The sequence below is a fragment of the Zingiber officinale genome, chromosome 2A, assembly GCF_018446385.1.
Source record: "Zingiber officinale cultivar Zhangliang chromosome 2A, Zo_v1.1, whole genome shotgun sequence".
Lineage (NCBI taxonomy): Eukaryota > Viridiplantae > Streptophyta > Magnoliopsida > Zingiberales > Zingiberaceae > Zingiber > Zingiber officinale.
Genome location: NC_055988.1, coordinates 107,528,207 through 107,535,972, shown reverse-complemented (window position 1 = coordinate 107,535,972; position 7,766 = coordinate 107,528,207). Strand labels below are relative to the sequence as shown.

The 7,766-nt window shown below is 40.6% G+C and overlaps 1 long non-coding RNA gene across 1 annotated transcript; it reads right to left on the bottom strand.

Annotated features, from left to right (window-relative positions):
* Positions 1-1,680: 1,680 nt before the first annotated feature.
* Positions 1,681-3,034, bottom strand: LOC122039863. Its single transcript, XR_006128414.1, has 4 exons — positions 2,460-3,034; positions 2,295-2,370; positions 2,088-2,163; positions 1,681-1,744 (listed from the first exon to the last, which is right to left on the bottom strand). It is a non-coding gene; the product is annotated as an uncharacterized LOC122039863 (long non-coding RNA).
* Between the last annotated feature and the right edge of the window lie 4,732 nt (positions 3,035-7,766).

The window sequence follows — 7,766 nt, the reverse complement described above, 5'->3', positions numbered from 1 at the left end:
TTTCTACAAGCACTATATACCTCAGCCACATGCGGCTGGAATAATAACAATAAAAGAAAACAAACACCACGCAGTTAATATCAAATTCAGCCTCTGGCTGACACCACCACGCAGTTAACAATAAAGCAGCCCACTCGGCTGTACCAAAACCAAAACACTAAAAAAAAAACTGCTAGCCGGCTAGACTTACACAACCAATAACATAAATACGAAATACCACATAACAACGTCAACACTCCAAAAATAAAACCAAAGTACAGAGCTAAACAAACTGATACATAAAACAAACAAAACATACGTGAAACCGATAAGTCTTCTGATGTGACGTGGGGACCAACAGACAGGATGCTCCAAGCGACACCATAAATAACCTGGTACCTGAAAAATATAGAGTCCACGGGGGTGAGTTCAACAACTCAGCGAATACCAATAGACATGCCTAGTAAGATATATCTAACAGCAATAAACATGGAATACAGCTTCCTAATCATATATCTAGGAAAGATGCAAAACTAACTAAGGAAGCTGTACTCACCAGAACTCCTATCCAAACAAAAGGGTCGTCAAACCGAAAGTGCCCTAAATCCTATATGTATGTCAAACATATGCATCCAACCAAGTAAATAAATGTAGCAAACACAATCACAAGAAATAAATGCATCAATGCGTATGATGTCAATGATGCGTCCGGGTCACTCTATCATCTCACACACAAATGGCGAGACCGAGGGTGGGTGACAACTGCACTCTGTCGTCATCGCCTCACGATGAGTGACCGAGTGGACGGGATCTTGTCGAGTACTCACCCCGCGACCCAAATCATAAATGGGGAGCTCGATGCTCTCAACTCCGTTACGATGGCGGGAGGATATCTCTGGCCACTACCGAGTCTCGACCAACGGAGCCAAACAGAGTCCACCGTCTGCCAGCTACTACGCCGCTACTAAACAGAGCGGAACTGACTGCCGGCCACCACGCTGAGTCCTCGGACCAACGGAGCTAAACAACCGCCACACACTGTCTGATATACCACTAAACCATGAGTGGGGGTGTGTGGAGTACATGTAACTGGCGATGGGCTCAACCATAGTGGAGCCGACAATCGCACAGCATGCAATCATGATGCATGTCATTATGCATAGCAAAAACTGATCAACATAACCATATCCATACATATAATATGGGTACCACAACATCAGTGAGTCAAATCTACAGATCTAGGGTATACAGGTCCTCTATGGTATAACAACCTAGATCCTAAACATATCTCCCTTCCATAACATATGTACCAACAATATACACAGATCAAAGAATCAAAATCTAGGTACACGAATCATATGTGATATACAAATAGAGGTACACAAGCCGGTCATGGCATAAAAACCTAAGTATCAGATAATCTCGATACACATGACTGAAACCAAAAGTCCAGAACCTAGTCCTAACCTCAGTAAAACATGGTATGTCACTTATTCTAGAAACTAAGATACTCATGGTAACACAGTACTCATGGCAATAAATCACATGATATAAGCACAGATACGTCACAGGCGATAAACCTAACATGCTATGGATATCAAACAATGACATACCAAAGACAAACATGTTCATTGCTTGTAGTTATAAAATACTATGCATATCCAAAGACAATATCATAAAAGATAAGTCAAGAGGTACCCGCCTCAAATAGAAGGTCCAATCCAGTCCAAATCTGACGTTGAGATGCTCATCTCGAATCAGAGTCCTGTATCAATATATTTTATTTAGCTAAATTCACATGGGTTAAATAGCTAAATAAAATCCCTAAAACCAATTAAGGAAACCTCAATGCAACGATAAATTTTGATTCATCCAATCCATTTGATTGAGTCAGGTTTAATCCAACATTCCTAACTCATCGAATAAATCCAATGATCCTCGATCAATAATCAAACACTCCACGTATGAAAAATCAATTCAATGAGCCTAACGACATACATTCCATCATGATATTCAACCAATCCAAATTACACAAACCATAATAGATTTACTAACTCCAAAATCCATTTATACTAACAACAATGCATTTACCTCAATCCAAAACTCACCCAAATATGCATATTCGGCTGTTGAGTCACTGCCGAAGACGCCTGCTGTCGTTCCAACCAAATACCTCTGGTTAACCTAGAGTATGAATCGTTAGTCAGCAAATACACATGTACAAATTGATTACCTCATACCTAAATCAAATCTATCATCACAATAGTCCAAACAACATAGAGTCTATAACAAAGATATAATTCTCTACTTCTTACCTCACTACCTAGCCACTGTTAACGCTGGATCAAGATGGGTCGGACCAAGAACTACCCACCTAGTACAATCTCCCTGCTGGAAATCTTTCCCACTGGTCAGATCCAATTGAGATCAAGAATTGGAGATAACAAATTAAGCAACGACTAAATTCCAATCAATCTTACCTTCTTCCTCTCCACTGATCAGAGGTGATCAAGGATCCGGCGACAATGCTAGGGCCCGATGAGACCGGCTGGTGGCGCTGTTTCGTGCGGCAGTGAGGAATAGATCTAGGGAACGGTCCTTTCCCCCTTTGGCCGTCACCTAGGACAGAGGTGCGATGGTGCTCGGGTGGCTCGCGGCTAGGGCACATAGAAGACAGCTTTGCTCGGCGGCCGGAGGTAGAAAACAGAAGGGAAGAAGGGTTCAGCCGGCGAGAGCTCACAGAAAAACTAGGGCACGGCGTCAAGACTTAGGGAAGGAAAAAGATCGGCGCCGAAATGAAATAGGCACGGGTAAGGACTAGGGCACGCGACGAGGAGAAGGAACCGCCGAGTGGCAGTTAGGGCACAGCATTTGGCGGGGAAGAAGGCTCGGTGCCGAGTTCGGCGAGAGGAACAGAAGAGGCGCGGGCGAGGCTCGAGTGAGGGTGCGGGGAAGAAAGAAACGGCGAGGGGGAAAATAAAAGAAAAAGAGTAAAAAGGTATTTATAAATAAAACATTTCCTCACTTAAACGGGTATCTAAAACAGGCCTTCCCGGAGCCCCGTTTTTATCCCGTAAACTCGTCCATACGAGCTATGAAAAATTCCCGAAAAATTTCCAAAAATTCCAGAAAATTCCCTTATTAATATTCGCCTATTTTCGGTATTTTACATTCTCCCCCACTAATAAAAATTTGGTCCCCAAATTTCGTTATCTACCATCAGCAAGTACTAACAGACAGAAAGTATAAATGCTGAACGGTAAACTAAATCATATACCTCAAGTGAAAAGATGGGGTATCGAGCTCGGATAATATCCTCGAGCTTCCAAGTAACCTCCTCGTCCAAATGATGATGTCATCCGACTTTAACCAGCCGGGTAGTCTTGTTCCACAACTGACGCTCTTTCCGGTCTAGAATCCGTACCGGAATCTTCTCATAAGTGACGTCAGGCTGAATAGGAACTAAGATATCTATCAGTACATGTGTCGAGTCGGATATATACCTCATCAGCATAGACACATGGAATACGTCGTGAACGCCCGCCAAAGTTGGTGGTAGCGCTAAATGATAAGCTACCGCTCCAACCCTTTTCAAGATATGGAAAGGTCCAATGTATCGCAGGCTAGCTTACCTCTGATGTCAATCTCTTCACCCCTTTTCGTGGGTGAAACTCACAGAAATACATAGTCGCAAATGGAGAACTCTAAAAGTCTCAGACTCCGGTCAGCATAACTCTTCTAGCAGTCCTGTGCCTCTGACACTCTCCGTCTAATAGTACGGACCAACTCTGCCTCATACTAAGCTCTATGAGGTCCCAACAATTGGGCCTCACAGATTCTCGTCCTGATCGACGACTGAGCAACTATGGTAACAAGAATACCCTGCTCGGTCTGTCCCTGCTCCTCAAGGTCAAACTCGAAGAAACCCTGAATCAAGTCTGTAACCACAACTCGGTGGCAAGCTAAAGTCCCTTTAGACTTCCGTCTAAGTACAACGACAACCACATTAGCTTTTCCCCAAATGATAGCTAATGGTACAATCAAAATCCTTCAGAAATTCCATCCATCTCCTCTGTCGGAGGTTAAGTTCCTTCTAAGTAAACAGATATTTGAGACTCTTATGGTCAGTGAGAATCTCAAATGTAACGCCATATAAAACAATGTCGTCAAATCTTCATGGCAAAAATAATGGCGACTTGCTCCAGACCATGTACAGGGTAGTTCTTCTCATGCTTCTTCAACCGACGAGAAGCATAGGAGACTACTCTATCGTGCTGCATCAAAATAGCGTCCAAACCCGGTAGAGATGCATCGGTATAGAGCACAAATTCGTCCTCTCCAGAAGGTAAAACCAAAAATCGGAGCCAACACTAAACTCCGCTTCAGCTCCTAAAAGCTGGTCTTGCAAACCTCAGTCCAAGTGAACTTCACGCCTTTCCTGATCAGGCGTGTAAGTAGCATAACAATCCGTGAGAAACCCTCAACGTATCTCCGGAAATATCGAGCCAAACAAAGGAAGTTGCGAGCCTCTTATATCGACTCCGTCTACTCCCAACGGTAACAACCTCGATCTCCTGTGGAACCACGGTATACTCCTACTGGTGACCGTGTGTCCACATCATCATCACATAAGACAATCCAAATAAGCACTACTGATCATCACATATAGATGTTCTCGTCGAAACATCTCTAGATCTAAGCAAAGGTGGTGTACGTGACTCACCTCGGATCCGTAATAAATCGCAACATTGTCAACAAAGACAATGGAAACCGATCCAAACATCCTCGAAATACCAGAATCATCGAGTCCCTGAAAACACCTAAGGCACGGTAAGCCTAAATGGCAAAACCCAAGACACATAACATCCGTATCACAGACATTCCTATCCATAAGATCTCTGACAATAAGTCTGAAATCTAATCACCAACAATATAAATCACCAAAGAATAGATCCACCAGTGTGGGAGCAATGCTCCATCACAGAAAACACCATATATGTGGGAGCAATGCTCTACCACAAGAAATCCTCAATATGTGGGAGCAACGCTCCACCACAAATAATCCGAAATATGTATCTGCAACAAATATGGGAGCAATGCTCCGCTACAAGCAATCCAAAATATATGGGAGTTACGCTCTACCACAAACAAACATAAGTGCCCAAAGCATCCAACTATCTAGCCAGAGACTGCATGAGGTCACTCTACCATAGATCTCTGTGGGTAGCCTAGGGTATAACTACCTAGTAAGCAAATCAAATCCATCGTCAACTCTATCAATCTCCTAGTGGATCATCTACCAATAGGAAAATTAGTTGACAGGTAATACAACAATCCGTAACTATGGATAAATCAATTACATCCGTAATCCAAAACATACATTATTCGCAAAATCTATATCGTCTATATGACACGCTCAGACTACCTATCTATCTATGGTTTGACTTGTCAAGCCATTAGCATTTGGAAACATTTATGAACTTTTCTTCTCTGAACTTGTGATATGTAATACTACCATCATTAAATAATTTCATAATCCAAAACGGTGTATTAATAGATCATGCAAAAAAACATGCCAGTTGTGATTGTTTTAGCAATGACATCCTTCCATTCAAAGAAAAAGGGTTATCCATTTAAACAATAAAATGGATCTTAATTTTGCTCACACATTTTTTTTTTTTTTTTTTTTTAGTGGTGAGCGTTAGTTATTAGAGAAGCAATTGTCTAGAACAGAATACTTCACTCTGAGTTCTCTTGTAAGAACAAATTTTTGCTTATGCTCCTGTGCCTTAATATTATTGTAGTCCGAGGCAATTCAGTTCAATAAATCTTTAAGCTAAGCCAGTATGTATAACCCACAAACTAGTCTTTAATATTCGTGTAACCTCTTCAATTGATTGATCGCATGCTCTACCTCCAAAACCCTTTGCACATGTTCACAGTGAATACTACATCCAGGTCATATGGGCTGATCATTTATGAGATCATCATCCATCAACATCTTGTCCCTCGAACATGACGTATCATTTGATCCCAGGTAAAACTCAGTTATGGCTGTCAACAAGTAGCAATATTGTTTGCACCTTTAGAACTTTAACTTTTTTTTTTCCTTTTTTTTTTTTTTCTCTGCATGCATTGCTGAAATCCAAAAACGATGAATAACTATAACTAAAACTAAAACTAATGTATGCATTATGTAACTTTCCTTGTATTTTATCAAATACAAGTAGTGCAGACTCAGAAATGCATAATCACACATAGACATTTCTTTGGTGTGTCTATTTCTACTTATATTAGAGTCACATCATGTTTCACTAACGCTAATTCAATATTGATCCAATCATTCAAGCTACACATACTCAAATACTACTACACTAAAATAGTTAACAGATCAGGCACACAAAGAATGAAGACACTCCGGTGGGCTTGAACTAATGGGGGGTTATCATATAAGGGAGTACAAGAGGCTAGTTGAAAAGTTGATACATCTTACATCCATAAAGTTCAACATCTCATTCCTTATAAACATGATTAGCAAATTCCCAGACCCCATGTCACATCAGTTAGCAAGCAATTCAAGGAACCTCCAATCCTTGAGTCTCCTATAATTTTGATTATGGATACTTGAAGTTTGTGAATTATAACTACAGATCAACCAAGCACTGTATAAAGTTAAAAAGGCAAGATGCAAATCATTGTGGTCAAGTTGAGTGCGACGATAGAATACAGAGGCATAACTCTTTCTATGTGTAACTTTTTACCAAACTAGTTAACAAAATTTGATGTAGGATTAATTATTCTTGAAGATCATCTTTATTAGCAAGCTAACTACAAGTTATAGTTTTAAAGCTTAACCTTACTCTAAGTGCCTACCAACATCTTCTAACATCCTGTATCTGTTTCTAGAATTGCAAGAGGTAGCCCGTCAAAGCTCTACGATCATGGGTTGTATAGTTTCACTCGAGTGAAACAAGACATGTGATTGACATAATTAGAAGCAACTGCAATAGTTTATACCAAACTGAAACTACTTATACACAAGCCAATGCATTCTGGTCAATTTGATTAAGCAGGCATGCTTGGGCAAACTTCTTGATTGTTTTGACCTTGAGAAGGGAAACTGTTTTCCTTAATATGAACCCAACATAGGTAAATCGGTCCTCAACTACCCAAGTCAATAAGGATAAATAAGTTCTCTACTAACCGAAGCAACATGATATTTAGGAAATACTATTCACCACCCAACTATTACTGGTGGTATGGTAGAAAAATTCTATGAGTCTATAATCACTGATCTCTACTAAGGCTTGATGGACCTAATTAATGGTTGACCCAACACGTCACAAATGGTATATACAACTAATTATGTACACCAGGTACAAACAACTAAACAAGTACATATTGTATCAACAACTAGCTTAGTACCAATAAAATGTATGATAATAGTATACAACTTACCTCCTATAGCTTGGAGATGTCCTGCTGCTGCCAGGTCCCAAAATTCGAAAAGTCACATCGAGAAGACTAAAACACGAAATTTGAAATACAGGAACATAAGACTCGTAAGCCGAGCTCTGATACCAAATAAAAATACATTGGTATCAGATAAATTTCGAAAATCCAAAACACATAGCAAGTATCGTATATCTGCTCTGATACCACTAAATTGTCACGCCCCGGAGGAGTCTCTGTCCGAAGAAATTTCGGCAGCATCTCCCCTGTACGGTGGACAATCTGAAACTTTTCTACAAGCACTATATACCTCAGCCACATGCGGCTGGAATAAT